Source organism: Microcebus murinus, chromosome 8 (genome assembly GCF_040939455.1).
Source record: "Microcebus murinus isolate Inina chromosome 8, M.murinus_Inina_mat1.0, whole genome shotgun sequence".
Classification (NCBI taxonomy): domain Eukaryota; kingdom Metazoa; phylum Chordata; class Mammalia; order Primates; family Cheirogaleidae; genus Microcebus; species Microcebus murinus.
Genome location: NC_134111.1, coordinates 45253063 through 45274016, shown reverse-complemented (window position 1 = coordinate 45274016; position 20954 = coordinate 45253063). Strand labels below are relative to the sequence as shown.

At 39.9% G+C, this 20954-nt stretch overlaps 1 protein-coding gene across 2 annotated transcripts in view; it reads left to right on the top strand.

Annotated features, from left to right (window-relative positions):
* Positions 1-4497: 4497 nt before the first annotated feature.
* The window catches only part of GALNT3 (polypeptide N-acetylgalactosaminyltransferase 3), a 50093-nt gene continuing 33636 nt past the window's right edge, over positions 4498-20954 (top strand). The window contains exon 1 of one of the 2 annotated variants that reach the window (XM_076005614.1): positions 4498-5066. The gene's annotated coding sequence lies outside the window, so the exon portion shown is untranslated. Of the gene's footprint in view, positions 5377-20954 lie in introns of both variants that reach the window. The other variant, XM_012761175.3, reaches the window with a different exon arrangement.

Sequence of the window (20954 nt, the reverse complement as noted above, 5' to 3'; positions counted from 1 at the left end):
AGAATCGCTTGAGCCCAGGAGTTTGAGGTTGTTGTGAGTTAGGCTGACACCATGGCACTCTAGCCCAGGCAACAGAGTAAGACTCTGTCTCAAAAAAAAAAAAAAGTCAGAAGAAAATCATTAGAAATGTTTCAAAGAATATGATCATGACAGCACTGCTTGCAATAGCAAAATTTGAAAGTAATCTTCGTTGCACAAGAATACAAAACTATTAAAATATATTCCTACAAAGGGATAATATGTAACCATTAAAAATAATGCTGTAAAAATGAATTTATTGACATGGAATGATACATTAAGTAGAAAACTGGCTACAAAACAAGTCTCAAAAATGATCTAGTTTTTATTCTACAAACACATCTCTGTCTTCCTCTATATTTCCCATGATACTCTCCATCTTTTTCAATTAAAAAAAAGTCTGGAAAGCTGTATGATAGAAAGGGTCTGATAGGACTGATTCATCTTGGTATGAGTAATTCTAGGTATTTCAAAACTAATTCCTTTTAGTTTTTTATATTTTCTGATTTTTCTTTAATGAATATTAATTGCTTTGCAATTTAAAACAATAATTTTACAAAAAAGAGAAATCAATTTAGGGAAAGATTGAGTCAGGAATACTTGAAGTACATCACTGAGGTCAACATCATGCAAGACTATCACCATATTTTCCCACAAAATAGTCTTTGGTGCCTCTGTCAGAATTTAGGGCTAGCTAGATTGAATATTAGTCTGACTCAGCATGGCATTTCCTTTTGCTCTTTTGCTAATGCTTAAAAGCTTGAAACTCTGTACTCTATTCAATACATTTCATCAAATATTTATTGAGCACCTACTATGTGCCAAGCATTAAGGATATAAGATTAACAAGACATAGTTCTGTTGCAATTTAAGTCAATAAGTGCCCTCATAATACTGTGTTCTGCTTTGAAAATCTGTAGTGTTTGTTGTGATAATATTCTACAGGGAAAATATTCATACAAAACAATATCTAAGAAAATTCATACTAAAAAATATCTATCTTCTTACTGTTTAACTCTTGTAATATTTTAAGCATAAGTAGGATTACGCTGAATCATTATTTTAAAAAATTCACATATTTGTGGCTCTTCACTATAATACCACCTCTATTCTCCACTCAAATCAACATTTCAATTCAACATATTTTAGTAGAAATTATTTCAATCTGTTTAGCCTTTGAGCCAAAGGCTCTTAATTTGAATTGAGATCCTGACTAAAGACTCCAGTTCTCTAATAAGGCAAAACTGTTTTTTTGTTTTTTTTTTTGAGACAGAGTCTCACTTTGTTGCCCAGGCTAGAGTGAGTGCCGTGGCGTCAGCCTAGCTCACAGCAACCTCAAACTCCTGGGCTCGAGTGATCCTTCTGCCTCAGCCTCCCGGGTAGCTGGGACTACAGGCATGCGCCACCATGCCCGGCTAATTTTTTTATATATATATCAGTTGGCCAATTAATTTCTTTCTATTTATAGTAGAGACGGGGTCTCGCTCTTGCTCAGGCTGGTTTTGAACTCCTGACCTTGAGCAATCCGCCCGCCTCGGCCTCCCAAGAGCTAGGATTACAGGCGTGAGCCACAGCGCCCGGCCGGCAAAACTGTTTTTAAAGGCTAAATCAGGAAGTTCGTTTCAAACTAAAGTTGCTAAACCCTGGGTAACCAATAATTAACGAACCAAAATTGTTGAACTAAGTTGAACTTAGTAACTCTGTACAAATGTGCTTATTACATTATATATTACAATTGTTTTTCTTCATCTTTTTGCTCATTAATTATTATTGCTATATCCAGAAGATGTTTTTTATTTGTTTCCCCCCCCAAAAAATTCTCTTGGCATGGAGTTTACATGAATCTGAGTGTAAAGGAACCTGGTGATCATCCTGTACCACTATTTTATTTTGTAGAAGAGAAAATTTGAGTCAGAAGTAAAGTAATTTGTAGGAGTGTAGTTGCTTTTCATAGGTATGTGAAAACTGGTAGTTATTGTTGTTAGAAACTTGCCCTTCAGATAACCAGTCCATTGATCTTACTTGTCCTGGATTAGTTCTCCTACTGTTGGGTTAAACCATTCTTTGGGCCTGTAATTTGCTCAAGACACTATGCATATTGCTTTTTCTTTCATGATATTTGGTGGATCAATTTACTCATTTAACAGATATGTAATGAGTACCTATTATGTGTCAGGTACTGGTCGTGGCATTAATTCAAATTGTAACAGAAATTATTAAACAGTGAGTATGTTTCAAAACCATACGTATATGAACATTTTGTGGCTCATTCTGTGTGTGTGCACATATATATATATATATGAAGAGAGAGAGGAAGGGAGAGTGTGTACTTTTTTCCCTTTCTTTCCTGTGTAAAATCTGCCAAATTTTCTATCTTAACTGCTATTATGTGCCAAACATGTACTATTAAAATTAGCTTGTTTCTGAGAAGCGTGTCTACACTAAGGCTCCTGGGTTTTATTTTATGATGAAATGCTAATTTTTCCTTTATAAAAAAAATTCTTTATTTCATAATTTTGAATAGGATCGTACTTTCAGAGTTGTGCATCTGATTAGATTTGGGGAATTAAACATTTCAGCATAATAATATTTTTTCCTAGGCCTGCAGCATTTTCATCTTATTGTGAAGTAGAAAAACTCTTATTAATTTTAAGGCTTTGGTTTCAGAATGATATGCAAGAGTACAACTCGTGTTATATGAAATAGTATAGGTTGAGCATCCCTGATTTGGGAAGACCCAAAATCTGAAATGCTCCAAAATTCAAAACTTTTTGAGTGCCAACATGACAACATAAGTGGAAAATTCCACACAAAGCTACTTAACACAAACTTTGTTTCATACATAAAATTATTAAAAATATTATATGAAATTATCTTCAGCCTATGTGTATAAGGTATATATGAATCATAAATTTTGTTTTAGACTTTGGTCTTATCCCCAAGAGATCTCATTATATATATGTAAATATTTCAAAATCTGAAAAAAAATTCAAAATCCAAAACATTTCTGGTCCCAAGCATTTCAAACAAGGGATACTCAACCTGTACAAGTAATGCAAGACTTAGAAATACCACTTCCTTCTTTAAATTATCTGTCTCCATTGTAAAACTGACAGTCAATTTTTAGTACTCCTGGTCATTTTTATATTTCTTCTGTTCTCTTTTTCACTCCTCAGACAGCATTTTGGTCCTATGTCCTTGCTCTCTCTTTTTATAGGTCTGCCCTAGCTTCTCATTTCAGTTGTTATTTAATGTTACTAGTCTTGCTGTCAATGCATCCCAGTCTTTGGATTCCAGATTGCTATTCTATATCCATCTGCTCTGTCCTGATTGTCAGGGAAAATTGTTGCTCTCCGCCTGATGGGACATCAAAGCTCTGACAATCTTTGGCTCCTGCCTCATTCAGAGATGGGTAGTATATGACAAAGGATACAGACTTTTTGGCTGTACATTTAGTGTATCTCCCCAAATTTCCAAAGACTAACACTAACCTCCATTTAGAGGCAAACAGCAAAGAAAGTTGCAGGACCACCAAAAAAGAGAAGGGAATCTGAGGAGTTAGTGTTTTCAGTTCTGTACGTAAGGACAAACATTACCAAGTGAGTGTGGTACTATAAACAAGTATCTCCTGAACTGTTTTTATAGGGGAGAGGAGGCTTAAAATTGCTTGTGGGTACTGATATTAAAATATTACAAACACATAAAGTTTCCTTGATGTTTGCAAAAAAGCCACAATATACGAACAAAGAATTACCCAACTAATGCCTTAAACCTAATTCATAGTATCACAGTGTCATAGTATAAAATAGTACTATGGATGCCAAAATCAATGTCTTAAGACTAGCCAAGTACTAAAGGTACACTTGTTTATACTGCACTAACCAGTATTTCAAACCTTATTTTTAGGTCACACATAACACTAACAAACCAGTAAATAAGCACCATAAGATTATGGGTAAAAATGTAGGAGGAAGGCCACAGCAAAAATTTATAGGAAAACCTGCCACCGTATAATTAAAGATGCCACCAAAAAGTTTTTAGCTATTTTTCGATTTATATTCCTATGTACTTTTGAGATGGAGCCAAATAAATGAGCTCAGAGAAAGGTATAAAGGCCATTTTAGGTCCCAGTCTTGGGTGTGTCAGTGTTTGTCGTAACAGCAGAAGGCAGGCTGGAACAGAAAGTTGTAAATACCATAAAAGGAAAAAATAGTGTTAAAAAATTTTTTTTTCTCTTAAAAATAACGGCAAAAAAATCCACCATCTTTCTAGAGTGTGCGTTCTCACCTTCCAGAATAGATATTGAGCTTTTAAACAAACCTACCGGAGAAGCAAGCCCTCTCTAGAAAACCACAATCTTTTCCCAAACAAGGACAGCGGGGTTCTTTCTATAGTCGCGGTTTCCCCTTCTCATCTGGGAATTGGTTTGCCTTTCCATAGCCGCCCGGCAAGGGGATTGGGGGTTGGGGGGTGCGCGCCAAATTGGCGAGGCTCCGCCAAATCCCAGGGACTCTCCTTTGGAAGACAGAGGCTCCTCCTTTGGACGTGAGGCGCCCCGGCCTGAGCCCGCGCTCACAGAAACGGAAACCACTAGCTGCGCTCAAGTCAGTCAAGTGATGAAATCAAGACTACATGGGAAGGAAGCTCGCAAACCTAACTGGTGACAGAGGCTGCTGAACTCTGCCCGAGGAAACTACTCGAGCCAACAGTTGCTGCCCCCATGAAGTGGTCCTCGGGGGTGCCGGGCCTCTCAGTCTCCCGGCAGCGCACCCCTTCATTTTGGCGAACCGACGAGGAAGGGAAGCGCGTGAAGGAAATCTAGATCTTCTGGTTCCCCGAGGACCCAGACTGTGTGTTCCGGATACAAGGTGACCAACTGCCACCAGGTCAGCGCAGGACTCCCCAGACGCAGCCGGGCGGGGAGGCGCGACTCCGCGCGGAGCGCCAGCCTCGCCGCCTGCGGAGGGAGCAGCCGCGCGGCTGGGACGCTCGGCCCGGACTGCGCCCTGCCCCGCGCGCGCCGCCGAGTTCTCACCTGGAGCGCTCAGGTAGGGCTTGGGCGGGGCTGGAAGCTGGCGCGCAGGCGCGGGACCGGGGCCTCGCCCCTGCCGACGTCGCAGGCTGAAGCTCACCTGGGAGACTCTAGGAGGAAGCCGCGCTTGGGTTCGGCCTCTCCTGGCAACGCGGGAGGCCCAGCGGGAAGGCAGGAGGCGGCGGCGGAGGAGGAGCTCGACTGAGCGGCAACTGTAGCGACAGCAACCGGAGTCGCCGCCGCCACCACCTGCACCTGGCGCCCGGCACAAGTCCAGCGCCCGCCCGGCCGCCGCTTCCCGCCGCCCTGCCCAGCCCACCTGCCAGGTAAGCAGGCGGGCCGGCGGCGGGGGCCCAGGAACCCCTGGTCTGCGTCGGAGGGGGTGCTAGGACAGCCACGGAGGTGCACATTTGGGGGAGAGGGCTACAGTCCCGGCGGCCGGTTGGAGACGGTCTCGAGAGCAGTGTTTCAGTTGACCCCAGGAAGAGGCCAAAAGGGGCGCCCCGGGGGTAACCCGGTCATCCCTGTTGCCCGCGGTGTTCCCTGTCGGTCTCTGTAGGGTGGCCTCAAAGGAGCCAGACCCGGATCAAAGCCCTGGTGTCCCCGGACTTGTCTTTAGGAGGGTCACAGAGTGGGAGCCCTGGAGGGGGTTGGCCAGGCGCAAGGTGGCAGCGTTTTCACTCGGGCTAGCAGGTTGCCTGTCTCCTCCCACCCCTCTGCCGGAGGGGGCCATCCTGCGACAGGGACGGGCATGGCTTTGCCAGACAACTTTCCCAACCGGACCCCAGTCAGTTCTAGGCTGGAAACTGCGGCCGCCGAGCCATTTACATGGTTTCCGAGTGGTCTGGAAAGCACTCTGTGGTCGGGACGCGGTCATCTCTCTCTGTTTCGACCCTACACTTTTCCGGGTGCGCTCCCCTAGCCAGAGCTGCACCCACTTTCCGGTTTGATCGGGAAGAGTTCTTTAATTCGTGGCAGGAGGAAATCCAACTGCCACGCACCAACCCACACCATCTCCTTGAAGGACCTGTTGACTTAAGGACCTGTGTATCGCAGCTATGGTTTGCCTGTGGCATATGACTCAAAGGTTCGAAAAAACATTGTTCCAGGATCTGGCCACGTCTGAACTTGGGTGTGCCAGGCCCAAATTCCTCTCCCTGCCTAATTAGGCTTTTCTGAAGCCTAAGAGTTGAGGGTAAAACTGGCACTTACCTTAAGACTTTTATTTCCTTCTTTCTCAAACTCATCAAGAAACCGTATCTGTTTTTAGAACCCCATCGAGTAACCAGTTTTTCTAATTTTTAGAAAACGTTATTAAACTAACATAACTTGCTATAGAAGTTACACTACATAATGAAGACATTTACACTAAAATTCTGTGGTTCAAAAAATCAAAGTTACTACATTTTAACCTGAGAATTTTTGGTTATGGGAAATTTCTGTTGCTTCTTTTATTGTATAAATTTTTCTTTGAGTTGGTGGCCAAAATACATGAGGTTAAAGTCACATGCTACAATAAGTTTTTTTTAATTTAACTTTTAATATCTGAACTATGAAGAATCTAGCATGTTAAACATTCTGAGCAGTTTAATTGTATCAAGCATCTTTCTTTTTATAGTGCTTTAACCATTTTAACATAGACGTTCCTAATAACAAATAGCAATTCCCTTCTCTAGATTTGTTTAGTTCTACCTTTGCTAATTTTTAAAATATATTTTAAATTGCACATTTAACTTAAAATGCCTTAGGCAACACCTACAGATTTTTGTAAAAGGTGCAATTAAAAACTAAAAGCCAACCACAACATAACAAGATGTAATTATTAATTCAACTCAGGTTTCTCTGCTTTTCTCAAAAGATCCTCACCTGTCGTCTTATACTTATTTCCATACAGGGAAATAAATATGCCAAATACTGTTTAAATATTAGATGTAGAAGTTACCTGAATTTTGAATATTAATCTTCACTGGTTAGTGGGCACACACGTTATCTCTAGGAAGAAATGTAACATGTTTTCATTAGCTATAGTAACAGTATGCCCTAGTTAATCTCTCTGTAAAATAGGAAAATTAATACTTCCCTAGATTAAGATAACAAGGCCTTCAAAAAAATCAGGAATATTCTCTGGCTCTAGGATTCTGGGATCCCCTTCTCACTTCGGAGATTCAATTAACCTATCTAGTTTGTGATAAACTGAAGGCGAGAGGTATTCTAACTTCACTTCACCTGACAGGGTGTTGTCATTCCAGTGGTTTGGCTCATGGCTCCTGGAGCTTACTTTTTACCACCCACAGTCTCACTTATCATAAGGTATTTATCTTTTTTCTTCATATGGTTTATAAGGCCTTTGTAATTGCAGAATAGTCAATTGTTCTTTCTCCAGTTCTGATTTACCTTAATTTCTACTTGTCCAAATTGATGCCTGACTCCATGGAAACTACTCAGTGAGGCCATCATGTTTTTCTTCAACTTGTGGAACATATGTGTATTAAAGATTCCATATTGTTTGAGATTTTTAATCCTTTCTTGGTATTTCAGAGACACAGTTAATTTTTTGAGTTACCATAAACCACATTATTTAGTCTTCTGATCTTTTATTATATTGGCTTAAGATATATTTTATGAGGCAGCAACCCAGTGTCTTTCCTCCTTTTGCCACACTTTAGATTTTTGGTTTCAAGCACATTTCCTTAACATCAATGTCTTTTAAACTTTTTTTGACTGCAATCCTCAGTAAGTAATGTATTCTCTGCCTCAACTCAGTATACTCTAGTGTGAGTGTCTATAAATGAAACAAGTTTCACAAAACAATACTTAATTTTATAACATGGATACTCTCGATAATTTTATTTTTTTTTTTAATATTGGTCTCAACACACTAGATTGCTTTTATGACTAATGTGCTTGAGCCTACAATGTGAAAATAAGCACTATCCTATTAAGTCTACATTTTTAAAAAGCTGATTTTGGCTGGGTGCGGTGGCTCACGCCTATAATTCTAGCACTCTGGGAGGATGAGGCGGGTGGATCGTTTTGAGCTCAGGAGTTTGAGACCTTGCTTCTACCAAAAATAGAAAAAATTAGCCGGGCACAGTGGCGCATGCCTGTAGTCCCAGTTACTTGGGAGGCTGAGGCAGAAGGATCACTTGAACCCAGGTGTCTGAGGTTGCTTTGAGTTAGGCTGATGCCACTGCACTGTAGCCCGGGCAACAGAGTAAGACTCTGTCTTAAAAAACACCAAGCAAACTGATTTTTCTATAAATTTTCTGTCTTATATACATTTATACAAACAGGAAAGAAAATCAAACTAGTATTTCATAAAATCATACTGTAATCCTAAGTAAACATTTATTGCAGGGCTTGAGGCTCTTGGACTTTGGTGCTAGATTCAAATCTTTCAACCATTAGGAATTACATGAAACCTCCTTGTATATAATTGTGTTTTAAATGAGTTCTCAGCATGCTGTAGTGTATTTAGGAACAGGAAAAACTAGAAGTGTTTTTCTGGAGGGATTTTGATATGGCGACCATTATCAAGTGAAAGTTTGAGAGAGAAAAATAATTCTGTCCAGCTCTATTCTAAACTCTTAAGTTTTATGACTGAGTTATAGTTCTGGGCAGAGTCTGAAAAATTTATTAGAGAAAACATAGCCCAGTTTATTTGGTTTGTATTCTGTTAATATTTTATATTTTTCTTTTTTATTATGAAACAAGTTTAAGAGAAATTATAGAAATCATACCCTCTATCACCCAAGAAAGACTAGATGGAAACATTAGACTAGATCCTTACATGATTTATAGGCAGAGAAGCTTTCAATTTTTACCTGCCTTTACGCTCTTGGTGGACGAAATTTTTCTCCTAAAGAAAATAGTATCATATTTAATATTTTGTAAATGATCAATGCCTCAATCATCTTCAGATGTATTCAGTTCTATGGCCCATAAAGTATAAAAATACATGTGGAATGACAGATCTTTTATAGGTATAAAATCTGATTGTGAAAGAAGGAGGTATTTTCAATTACCTGTCCAATTATGCATACAGTTAGTATCAGAATAATAAGTATTATGTAATTTTGGTAAATTTAATACAACTAATGTACTGTCAATGGCAACATTGAATTCAAACCAATTCCAGCAATGGCAAGAGACCAAAGTGCATTAAGTTACGGCAAAGCAAAGACAAGTAGCACTCTGGATTCTAGGTCATTAGTGACTACTAATGACTAGATGAAGATTCCTTGAGTCACTCTTTGAGTCAGGCTCATATTTTTTGGCTCTAAATAGCTATATGATTGCCTGCTGAATTTCTTTAAGTTGTCATAGTCACTGGAGATTATACATGTGTAAACCAGAACCTTCAGCCCATCCAAAAACCAAATGAACAAATAATCTGTTTCACTTCCTGTATTCTATCTATAGGTATTAGGACATTTGCCATTTCTTATCTACAATTCCGAAGTCAGCCTCTGAAAACCAAAAAGGTTTTTGTAGGTCATTTGTTAGCAAAACTTAAACTCATTTGGAGCAATGCCTAAGTGTACTGTCAGGAAGCTATCATGTATTTCACTTGGTGGAATGTGTCTTGCTACAGAAATAGTGCTGTTTGGTTATGTAATACTGCCCCAGGCCCTGATGGCCTATACTGTTTTACTGGGTACATGAACCAAGTCACCTTTCTAACATCCGAAAAATTCTGATTTTTTTTCTTTGTTTTTTTTTGTTTTTGTTTTTGTTTTAAGAGACAAGTTCTCTCTATGTTGCCCAGGCTGGCCCTGAACTCCTGGGCTCAAGTAATCCTCCCATCTCAGCATCTTGAGTAGCTGAAACTATAGGCATGTGCCTGGCAAATTCAGAAGTTTGAAACACATTTTTGCTTCAGGGATTCGGGGGAATTAACCATAGATCTGTACCACTATCCAGGTGTCATGTCAGATCCAGAGGCCATTTTTAACTCTTTTTCTTAACTTTTATAACTACTGTGCTATGAATATTTGTGTCCCTCCAAAATCCATATGTTGAAATTTAATCCCAGTGTGTTGGTATTATTAAGAGGTAATGGACTAAGTCCAGTCTATAACAAAATACCTTAGACTGCGTAATTTATAAACAACACAGTCTGGAGGCTGGGAAGTCCAAGACGAAGGCCCTTAGTCTATTTAATTTGGATTGCTGTCATTTCCATCTTATTACTTTGAATTCCATCCTATCTTCGACCTTTTGGTTCTGTTCCAAGATCTGGGTTTTACTTTTTAAAAGGGAAAAGTTAACTTTGTGATAGAAATGTCTTTGGGAGGTGATTAGGTCAGGAGGAACCTGGCTTTGTGTGCCCTTATAAAAGATTAACGTCCTATATATATATGTGGCCTGAAGAAGCTTTTTAACCTTTTGCCCTTCCTCCATGTGAAGACGCATAGAAGGCCATCTACGAGAAATGGGTTTCACCAGACCTTGAATCTGCCAGCACCTTCATCTTGGACTTCCCAGCCTCCAGACTGTGTGGCTTGTAAATTATGCAGTCTAAGGTATTTTGTTATAGAATGGGCTAACAACAACCATCAGATCCCTGAATCTGATTAACATTTGACACTTCTTCCCCCTACCCTCAAATTCCTCTCCCACTTCTACTGCCCAAGCTCAGGGTCTTATCAACTCTTGACTGGGCTACTATAGCTACCTCCTATCTGACATCCAACAGCTGTCTTGTCATCGTCAAATCTTTCCTCTGGAGGATGATGGTGAGGATCTTTCAAAAAATGTAAATTCTCTCTCCTGAGCAAAATCTTTCCACAACTTTCTGTTGCTCACAGGATAGAACCCACAACCCTTAAAGTGGTCCCACAGGATCTGACCCTTGCTTAACTCTGGATTGATAACTCCATAAACCAAAATTTCATATTCCAGCTAGAGACTTCAATGATTTTTTCTGTGTGCTTTTCTTTTGCACTTCCCTCTGCTGAGAGGACTTTCCCTTCTATCTTTACTTTTGCCTATAACTGTTAATGGTTCTTAAGAGTCAGCAAAGATCTTGGCCTAAGAGGCCTCCCCCACCCACCCACACCTCCACATACACCTGAGCTGGGTGTGGTGTCCTGTGTTTACTTGAATCCTTTGCTTTACACATGTGGTATAAATAAAGTCTGCTTTCGCTCCTATCTGTATATACATATATGTGTGTGTGTACATATTTTAGATTATTTGCAAAGCATGCAAAATTTCCCTTTCCAGTAAGCCTTTTGTGGAATAAAAATGTTGGAGTAAAGTGTCGCAGGAAGGGGAGAGGCATTGTCGGGCAGTATAAGTCAATTTGCTTTTGTTAATGGGAAGTGACCAAAGAAATTGGGAGGTAGGAAACTTGTTTCACGGCACTTAGTCTGTTTAATTTGGATTGCTGTTATTTCCATCTTATTACTTTGAATTCCGTCTTATCTTTGACCTTTTGGTTCTGTTCCAAGATCTGGGTTTTACTGTTTAAAAGGGAAAAGTTAACTTTGTGATTGAAATGTCTTGCAGCTTTTGTTTATAAATATTCCAAAATTGAGTCCATTACTATTGAGGAGCTGAGTGGGGCAGTCTTACTTAAAGAATATAATTTAGTTTGACTAGACCATAAACCAACCAAACAAACAAACAAAAATCAAAGATAGCAAAATAAAATCAGGGAAAATATTCCTTGGTGTAAGCCATCCTCCTCTTATCTCACTAGGTAGTCCTTTGTCAAGTTCTGTCAATTTTACCCCCTAAATATTTCTCAAATCCATCTACTTTTAGCTGTTCCTATTACCACCACCATCTCTTGCCTGTAATTTTGCCATGTGCTCCTATTTGTCTATCTGAACCCTTTCTGGCTTCTTTCTACTTGGTTCCCCACAGTACACCTGGAGTGATGATTCAAAACATTTGCTCACGTTGCCCTGTGCCCAAAGCCTTTCATTGCCCTCAGGGTAGGCAAACTCCTTAACATGCCTAAAGGCCTGGTGTGAGTTGGCTCCTGTCAAGCACACACCACAATCCTTACTCTGCTCCACTAGCCTTTTTTGTTACCATGTTCCTCCTGCCTCTAGGTCTTTGCAAGTGTTCTCCCTGCCTAGGAAGTTCTTCCCTCTGTTTTGGCCTATCTAGTTAATGCTCACTTTTCAAATTCTAGTTTGAGCTCCTACTTTTTCTGCACTAATAACATGGAATTTTTCAGCTGTCTCACCAGCCCCTACCCATCCACTCCCCAACTATGGGTTAGAGCGTAAAGGCTATAGTCTAAAGAAATAAAGTCCTTAGTACCCGGGAGTGTTAACTTTTAAAAAAATTAAAGTTTCCTCATAAAAGGGGAAGACTTTAATATATGGCCCACATTTTAAAAATTATATTTTAGTTATTAATGCCTTTGTTTTATCAAGTAATAATAGTTCATATTTATTGTCATAATCATTGGTCCTTATTTACTATAGAGCACTTATGTGCCAGGCATATTTTAAGCAATTTACATGAATTATGAGGCCCATACTATTTTTCTTCCTATTTTAGAGATATAAAAATTGAGAGATTAAGTAATTTGCTTCCATCTACAATGTTAGCAAAATGTCAGAGCCAAGATTTAAATCCAAGCAGTATGATTCCAAATCCTGTACCATCAGCCTTCTGTTTCCATGGGTTCTGCATCTGCAGATTCAACTAACCTTGGATTGGAAATATTCAGGAGAAAAATACAATAATAAAGAATGATATAAATAAAAAGCAATACGTATAACAACTATTTACATAGTATTTATGTTGCATTAGGTATTGTAAGTAATTTAGAGATGATTTAAAGTATCCAGGAGGGTGTGGATAGGTTATACACAAATACTATGTCATTTATGTAAGGGACTTGAGCATCCTTGAATTTTGGTATCCAAGGGGGTTTGGGAACCAGTCCCCTGCTGGCACCAAGGGACAACTGTACTTATATGTAAGTAAAATTAAATATGAATATTAAAAGGAAACAACAGTAAAAAGCAAGTCAACTCTGCCCTTCCCCTCTTTTCTCCCTAGTCCTGCTGCCTAAAAACAACCACTTTCATCTCTTTTAAATGTTTCTTCCAGTACTTACCTTTTGAAATCATATGCTTATACTGCTGTTTCTTAATGTATCAATATCTACTGACTAATGGTAAATACATGTTTAGCTCTTTCACACACACACACCTCTGCTCCCCCTGCCCTGACCTCCCAATATAATTCTCACATTCTTTTGTTTATATCTTGGTATTTATTTATTATGATTATGTAAATATTGTTTACTATTGAGCCAAGCCAAGCATGCTGTAAGTATGATTTCTTGTAGAATTTTTTTTAAATCCTGGAGTTAATAATTAACTCATTTAAGAAAAACAGTTTGCTTAGCTTTTCCATATATCAGTTGGAGTACAACTTCTATGTAGTTCTCATATCTTCTCAGTTTGATTTTCCATATAGTCTAACATAACAGATTTATTAGTCCCTTCCGGGGGCTATCTGTCCTTTTGTCCCAATTTGGACTATTGCTCTCTAGGCCTGCTCCATAGCTGCTGTTTGGGATTTCTCTTTGCTGACATCTCTGATGGAATCTCTAATCCTTAGATACTATGACTTTTATTATTTATTCATTCCCTCATTTGGATGGAACACATCCTCCACTAGGTTCCTGAGAAATGGTACATGGAATTAAGAAATTTGAGACATTGCATGTCTAAAAATCTTTATTCTGCCTTTATGCATTTTCCTTTCTGTTTTATTTAGTTTTTGACATTTGTTAGTAATTGCTCTTTTCATGGGGTTCACAATTTTCAAAAGTTAGAAAGTGTATATAGTAAGTATAGTAAGTCTTTCTTCCACTATTGCCTTTGACACTCTCTGGAGGTAACCGATACTATTTTTTATATATACAAAAACAATGTGGATGTATTTTCCCTCTTTTAGAAATACAAATGAATCTTGCTTCCTCCCCCCAATTAACCACATTGTGGAGATCATTTCATATCATAATGTAAATTAGCTTTTTTTTTTTTAACTCTGCATAATATTTTATCACTGTTCTATCATAATTTATTTAGTTCCCTATTGGTAGAGTTGTAGGTTTTTCAACCTTTTGATATTAAAATGATGTGTTAATGCACAAGTTTACAGGTGTGTATCATTTCATTTGGTATTAGCATATCTATGAGATACATTTTTAGAAGTTATCCTCAGGTGTGATGGATGCTTTGACAGACACTGGAGTAGTATGAGACCTTGCAAGTTTGATGGTTCTGAGTCAAGTGGGGTAAGGGAAAAAGGGGAAAACACATGGTAATAAAGACCTGATGGCAGAGTGGGCTCATTTCTGGAGGATAATGAATAATACAGACAGGGTTTCTAATATAGATTATTGGATTTTTGTTGTTGTTGTTTTATTTGAGCTTTTTGATCCTACCCTTGGTTTTTTCAGGTATGATCTCATTTTAAACTGGATAAGACTTGTTTCTGTTGTTACCTCAGTCTCCTTCATGTACCCCTTACCCTCTGTCAACACCTGCATTGGTGTTCACTGGCCTCTTGTCCTTTATTTTTTTTATTTTTTTGAGACAGAGTCTCCCTTGTTGCCCAGGCTAGAGTGAGTGCCGTGGCGTCAGCCTAGCTCACAGCAACCTCAAACTCCTGGATTCAAGCAATCCTCCTGCCTCAGCCTCCCGAGTAGCTGGGACTACAGGCATGCACCACCATGCCCGGCTAATTTTTATATATATATATATATATATATATATATATATATATATATATATATATATATATATATATTAGTTGGCCAATTAATTTCTTTCTATTTATAGTAGAGACGGGGTCTCGCTCTTGCTCAGGCTAGTTTCGAACTCCTGACCTCGAGCAATCCGCCTGCCTTGGCCTCCCAGAGTGCTAGGATTACAGGCTTGAGCCACCGTGCCCGGCCTTGTCCTTTATTTTTGAGTTCCAGGTCCACCACTGCAGATACTCCAGAACGGAGAGCACTCCATTAGCTAGGACCTTTCAACAAGTCTAGAACACATCCTTAATGCACAGTACAACTTAGCAACCTCCCTAGCTGCCACACTGATTCATTTGCTGAGTTCAACTGATTCTACCTTCCAAATTTCTTTCCAAGCCTCTATATCCCTTCTATTCATCTTTTGCCTGGATTACTTTTAATAGTCTGCTAATTGCCTCCTCTCTGGTTTTTCTACCTCACAAATCCATATTCAGCACAGCCTCAAAGATAAGCTTTCCAAATTTCAGTTCTGATTAGGTCATCACCTTTCTTAAAATTCATCAGGGCCTCTCCCCTTCACTTAAAGAATTAAGTGTCAATGCCACAGAATTAGGTACCCCTCCTGTCCTTATTTGGAGCTTAGCATTGGCATATAGGCCTCATTGCATATGGTAATTGACTATGGTCCTGAGGAAAATTACCCTACTAGAGACCAGCTGTTGAAAGAACAATTAAAGTTTAGGCTGAGACTAGTTTGTTTCCAACTGAAACTTGCATATTAAAGGAGGCCTTTTCTCAAGGCCTTAACCTTGAGAAGTGGCTTATGCAGGAATTTCAGGTAGTAGTTGGAGAAGTGGAGGGCTATTGTGTGCTTCAAATTAAGCACATATATATCCTAATCTTAAAGGTAGACACTGATTTTACGTATAATCAAAGAAATGGTGTTATGGATGATTAGTGAAGATTTTATTTTGTTGTTTTATATCTGGAGAGGTTGTAGCCAATGGGATAGGGAAAAGTGTGGGGGAATTTATAAATGTTGAGATTGAAATCTTTTAGAATTTCTAGAGCAGAGGTTGGCGCCCTATAAACCTTGGGCCAAATTCAGTCCACCATCTGTTTTTGGAAACAAAGTCTAATTGGAACACAGCTATGCTCATTCATTTATGTATTGTCTTTTTTTTTTTTTTTTTGTGGTACAACAATAGGATTCAGTAGTTGCAATAGAGACCATATGGCCTGCAAAGCAAAAACACATTTACCGTCTGGTCCTTTGTGGAAAATTTGGTGACACTTTTTCTAGAGGATAATGGAAGTTGAGAGGTGGAGAATGAGGATCTACTAAATGAGTTGTGGATAAACCTGTGGAAAGGTGAATGCAAAGTAATAGCAATTGAGCAAGCAATCTGAATTCCTTTGCTCCCTTACTTCTCCACCCCTTAATAGTCTTGGGGCCTCAAAGGGAGAATGAGTAGAAAGATATTGCTTACTACTTGTAAAATTGCGGACTCCTTCAAAAAAGGAATGTTTGATTGGATTTATTAAGAGCAACCTGCATGCCCATCCTCCAACTACATTTCCTAAAAAGACCCAGTAGCTTCACTAAAGCTTTTAAGAAATACATTAGTCAGAAAAACTCCTGCACCCATGAAAATTCTGTGCCTGCTTTCCTTTGTAGACCATTGAAATTGGCTCTCTGATTTCAATGGAGTTGATGGAATCTCATAGTAGCAAAATCCAAGTGTCAGTAAGTATGCACTAAACCAGCAAAGACAAAGTAGGTACCTCTTCCATAGTGGAAAGCAGGGACAGAGAGGTATCAGAATACATTGGCTGAAGTAATGATAGCTGAAATAATGTCTTTAGCATATGCCTAGTTGGTAGTTAATGAATGAAATAGATGGGCACTACTACAGTATCACTTCATCTATATAACAGGGAAAAGTCTAGCTACAGTTGAGAGTCACAGCATCTCACCAAGTTTCTGAAGCCATTTACTAGACAGTGTGTTTGGGGGAAAAAGAAATATTCAGACCTTTCATACTAATTCATAGGGACCCAAAATATCGTGGCCCACCAGCCAAAGGGGCCTTACAGTGCTCATGTAATAGATGGAGTCTTAGGTCTAGATGGACTCACATTGGGCCTAGGTAGTCAGCAGATCTACCCCATGCTTATGTCCCCAGTTCCTTAATTTATAATTGGAATAGACATACTAGATAATTGGCAGAATGCCTATATTGACTCTGTCAACCATGGACTGAGGACCATGTGATAGGAGAGCTGAGTGGGAGACTTTACAATTTTCCCTCCCTTCAAAGATAGTAAATCAGAAGTAATACTGTAGCCCTGAGAGAACTGTTGGGATTGATGCCACCATCGAGGATTTGAAATAAGACTTTTGATATCTGTCACATCCCCATTGTACTCATGCATTTGGCCTGGGCAGCAGTTGGATGGATCTTAGAGAATGACTATAAACTATCATAAGCTCGATCATTGGTGACTCCGAAGGTAGTTGCTGACCCAGATGTATTATTTTTATCAAACCACACAGCCCCAGGGATTTTAGTATGTAGTTATGGACTAAGTTAATACATTTTCCTGCCAATGCACAAGGACCACCAAAAGCAATTTAGTTACATCTAGCAGGATCAACCGTATACCTTCACAGTCTTGTCTCAGGCCTAGGTCAATTCTTTTGTCCTGCAAATCTTCGTCATCCTAACATTCCACAAATTTTCACACTGGTTCACTACATTGATGATATTATGTTGATTGTATCTGATGAGCAGAAAAGTAGCAAGTATTTTAGAGGTCTTAATAAAGCATATGAGAACTAGAGGGTGATATAAGTCAACCCCACAAAAATGCAAGGGCCCATCATTTTAGTAACATTTCTGGGTACTGCCCTTGATAGTCCTTTTTTTATTTTAGAGACAACATATACCACATTTGAATACGTCACTTCAGCCTATCTACAGAGTGACTCACAAAGCTACCAGTTTTGAATGATGGTCAAAACAAAAGAAGGTTTTGCAGCAAGTCCAAGACACATTACAAGCTGTGCTACCACTTTGGCTTTCCGAACTAACAAATCCAATAATTTTCTTAGTGTCTGGCAAAGAGGCTTGCTCTCTGGGGCCTCTAGGAACTACCAATAGCAGAATCTTAGTGCAGAGGTCCATGATTTGGAAGTAAATATTAATATAATCCTTCTTCAGATAACTATTTACCCTTTGATAAACAGCTTCTGGCATGCTGTTAGGTAGATATTGAATGTGTAATAATCATAGGGTGTCAGATTACTATGTGGACTAAGCTTCCCATCATTAACTGGGTGTAGTATGACCTATGTAGCCATAAGGTTGGCCATGGACAGCAGAAATATAGTATCAAATGGAAATGGTATAAGTTGCATGAGCAAGTGACTCAGACCCGTTCGATACCAACCTCAGCTGTATTGCCTTATCTTCTTCAGCACATGCCTATGGCTTTGGGGGGATTCCTTTAGTCCAGTTGCTCAAGGAAGAAAACCCTCATACCTGGTTTAAAGATGAGTCTGCACAATGTACTGGTGCCACCCAAGAGTGGACACTGTAGCCCCACCCATGCGAAATCATGAAATGACAGTGGAGAAGGAAAATTCTTCCAGTAGGCAGAAATTTGAACAGTAAATATGGTTGTCCACTATGTCTGCAATGAGAGATGGCAAGAAATACAGATCTATATTGGTTGATGGCCAGTAGCTAATGGTTTGTGTGGTCAGGGCCTTGAAAGGAACAGAATTCAAAGATTGGTGACAAGGTAGTTTGAGAAAGAAGTATATGGAAGGGCCTTTCCAAATGAGCATGCTCTGAAAAAATTTGTATCCCATCTGAACACCCACCAAAAGACATCCACTGCAAAGGAGGCACTTAATCAAATGAACAAAATTACACACTCTGTGGATGTCACTAAACCTCTGTCTCCAGCTATCTCCATGTCTGTTCAATGAGCCCATGAGCAGTGGCTTTGGTGGCAGGAATGGAGGCTGGGCATACATGGGTTCAGCAACCTGGACTTTGTCTTTTTCAGGTTGACCTGGCTAGCACCACTGCTCTGTTCCTAATCTGCAAAAGCCAACATTGAGCTCCTGGGGGGACCAGCCAGCCCCTGTGGGTGGTGCCAGATTCATTACATAGGATTTCTTCCATCATTGAGGGGGCAGAGATTTGTGCTCACTAGACTAATAAACACATATCCAGGATAAGACTTTGTGCATCCTGACAGCACCAACATCTGTGGACTCCTACAATATCCAAGACCAGGGTAAATGCAAAGTAGGTAGTAGAAAGAAGCCATGGATGTTCATTATGTCCTCTCAGCCAATTAGATAAATGAAGATTACACATTTTCTTCCTTGCCTCATATTAATATGTATGTGTTTATTTGTATCTACTAACATTTTTCTTCTCTCTTTCCCATTTTCAGTTTTTCAAATGTCACATATAAGCTGTTGTAGATTACAGTTTAGTCTTTAGGTAACAGAATATTCGGTGGGACTGTGGCAGAATTTGAGGAGTGATTCAGGGTCACGGTGTTGGATACAGTGACCGTTGGGACTCTGCATCCCTTGTTTTTTGAGGATACAGAAATTCTTTACTTGTAAAAAGGACACTTTCATCTTGTTAGGCAAAATATAGAGTTGTATTGTTACTGTACAGGCATTTAAATGTGTGGGAGAGGGGGCCTGTGGAAGGTGAGTAGTCAAGGGTGGACTATGGTGCTTATCAACTTATTGTCTCTCAGCTTCAAATTTGCTCTACCAGTATTGACCTGCTCTGTAACAATGGAGCTGGGTCTTATGAATATTGCTCCTTTCCTAGCTGGCATAATGTTAATCCTTGTTAGTAGAGGGCACTGGAGGGACACTGAAGGTAGAAGAGGCTTCTCTTCTGGTTTCAGTGTTACTCACTGGCCGGGCTTTTTCTGGGCATAGTTTTCCTCCACCGCCCAGTTCCCCATAGGTTTTTCCGGTTCTAGCTACCTGCAGGGCACAGCTTTCTCTAGAGTTGACATCCCCCACCTCCTGCGCTTTCTCTAGAGCTTGACTTGGGCCGCAGTGGGGTACCCTGGAGCCGCAGACACCATCACCTGCTCCCTAGTCTAGGTCATTGCTCCCCGAGCTCTCTCCTCAGACCCACCCATACGCACACTGGGGGCCCCACAAGATTAGGTACCTAGGGAACTGGCCTCTGTCCCAGGCAGCCAGCCTAGAGCCATGTTGGTTTGTGCAGCACATGAAGGTGCACTACACTCCTATAGGATACAGCCTCTTTGACTCCAGATGCCAACAGCGCCCAGACATTTTCTTCAGTACCTAGCTAGTTCCAGGGTTCCACACCCTCCTGAAAATAGCCTCTTCTGGAACCCCCAAGGGCAGATTCTGGCAAGGCCTACCAGTGAAGGACCTGTATTCCTTTTTTACCATGTTGCCAACACTATGCCCTCTCCATAGAAGTCTCTGGATCTCAGCCCTGGTGAGAGGGAGGAGGGGCTCTTTCTTGGTGCTTATCTCAGCCCTTGGGGAAGTGGTTGCCCCTTAGACTATATCTCCAACTCCTGCATTCTTCGGAATTCTCTTTAACTCTCACTAGCCAATTCCTCGTTACTCCAATCCTCTCTTAATACTAGATTATAACTTCCTCTGTTCAAATGACTATTAATATGTGGTTTCTATCTCCTTACTAATCCAAAAGCCATCAACTATGTTTATGAGGCAAATAGATGGAAAAATGTTTTAAAATGCAGTGCCTCTGCCTGGGGGAAACTCTCAGTTCAGATCACTCCTTAAAATCCCTCTGCTTTCTAGTATGCTATATTTAATCAATATGTATCTTTTATATGTAATGTGAAATTCATTCACAGGTGCAGATGTGGCAGGAGAGATGTGGCAAGAGAGAGCATGTGAGCAGCTGAGTTTGTGACTCCCCTGACAGGTTATTTGTTTGCTTGAAACTCTCAAGGTAGAGCCAGCTGGCCGGCAAGTCAAGTTTCTATCAGTGACCTTTCACACTCAAAGATAATGTTAATGGAGATGTGTATCTGACCTGTGATAGCTGAGAGGTTGGATGTAATATCCTTTTTTTCTCAGTGTTGGAACCCAGTTGCTGGTGGTCAACTCTG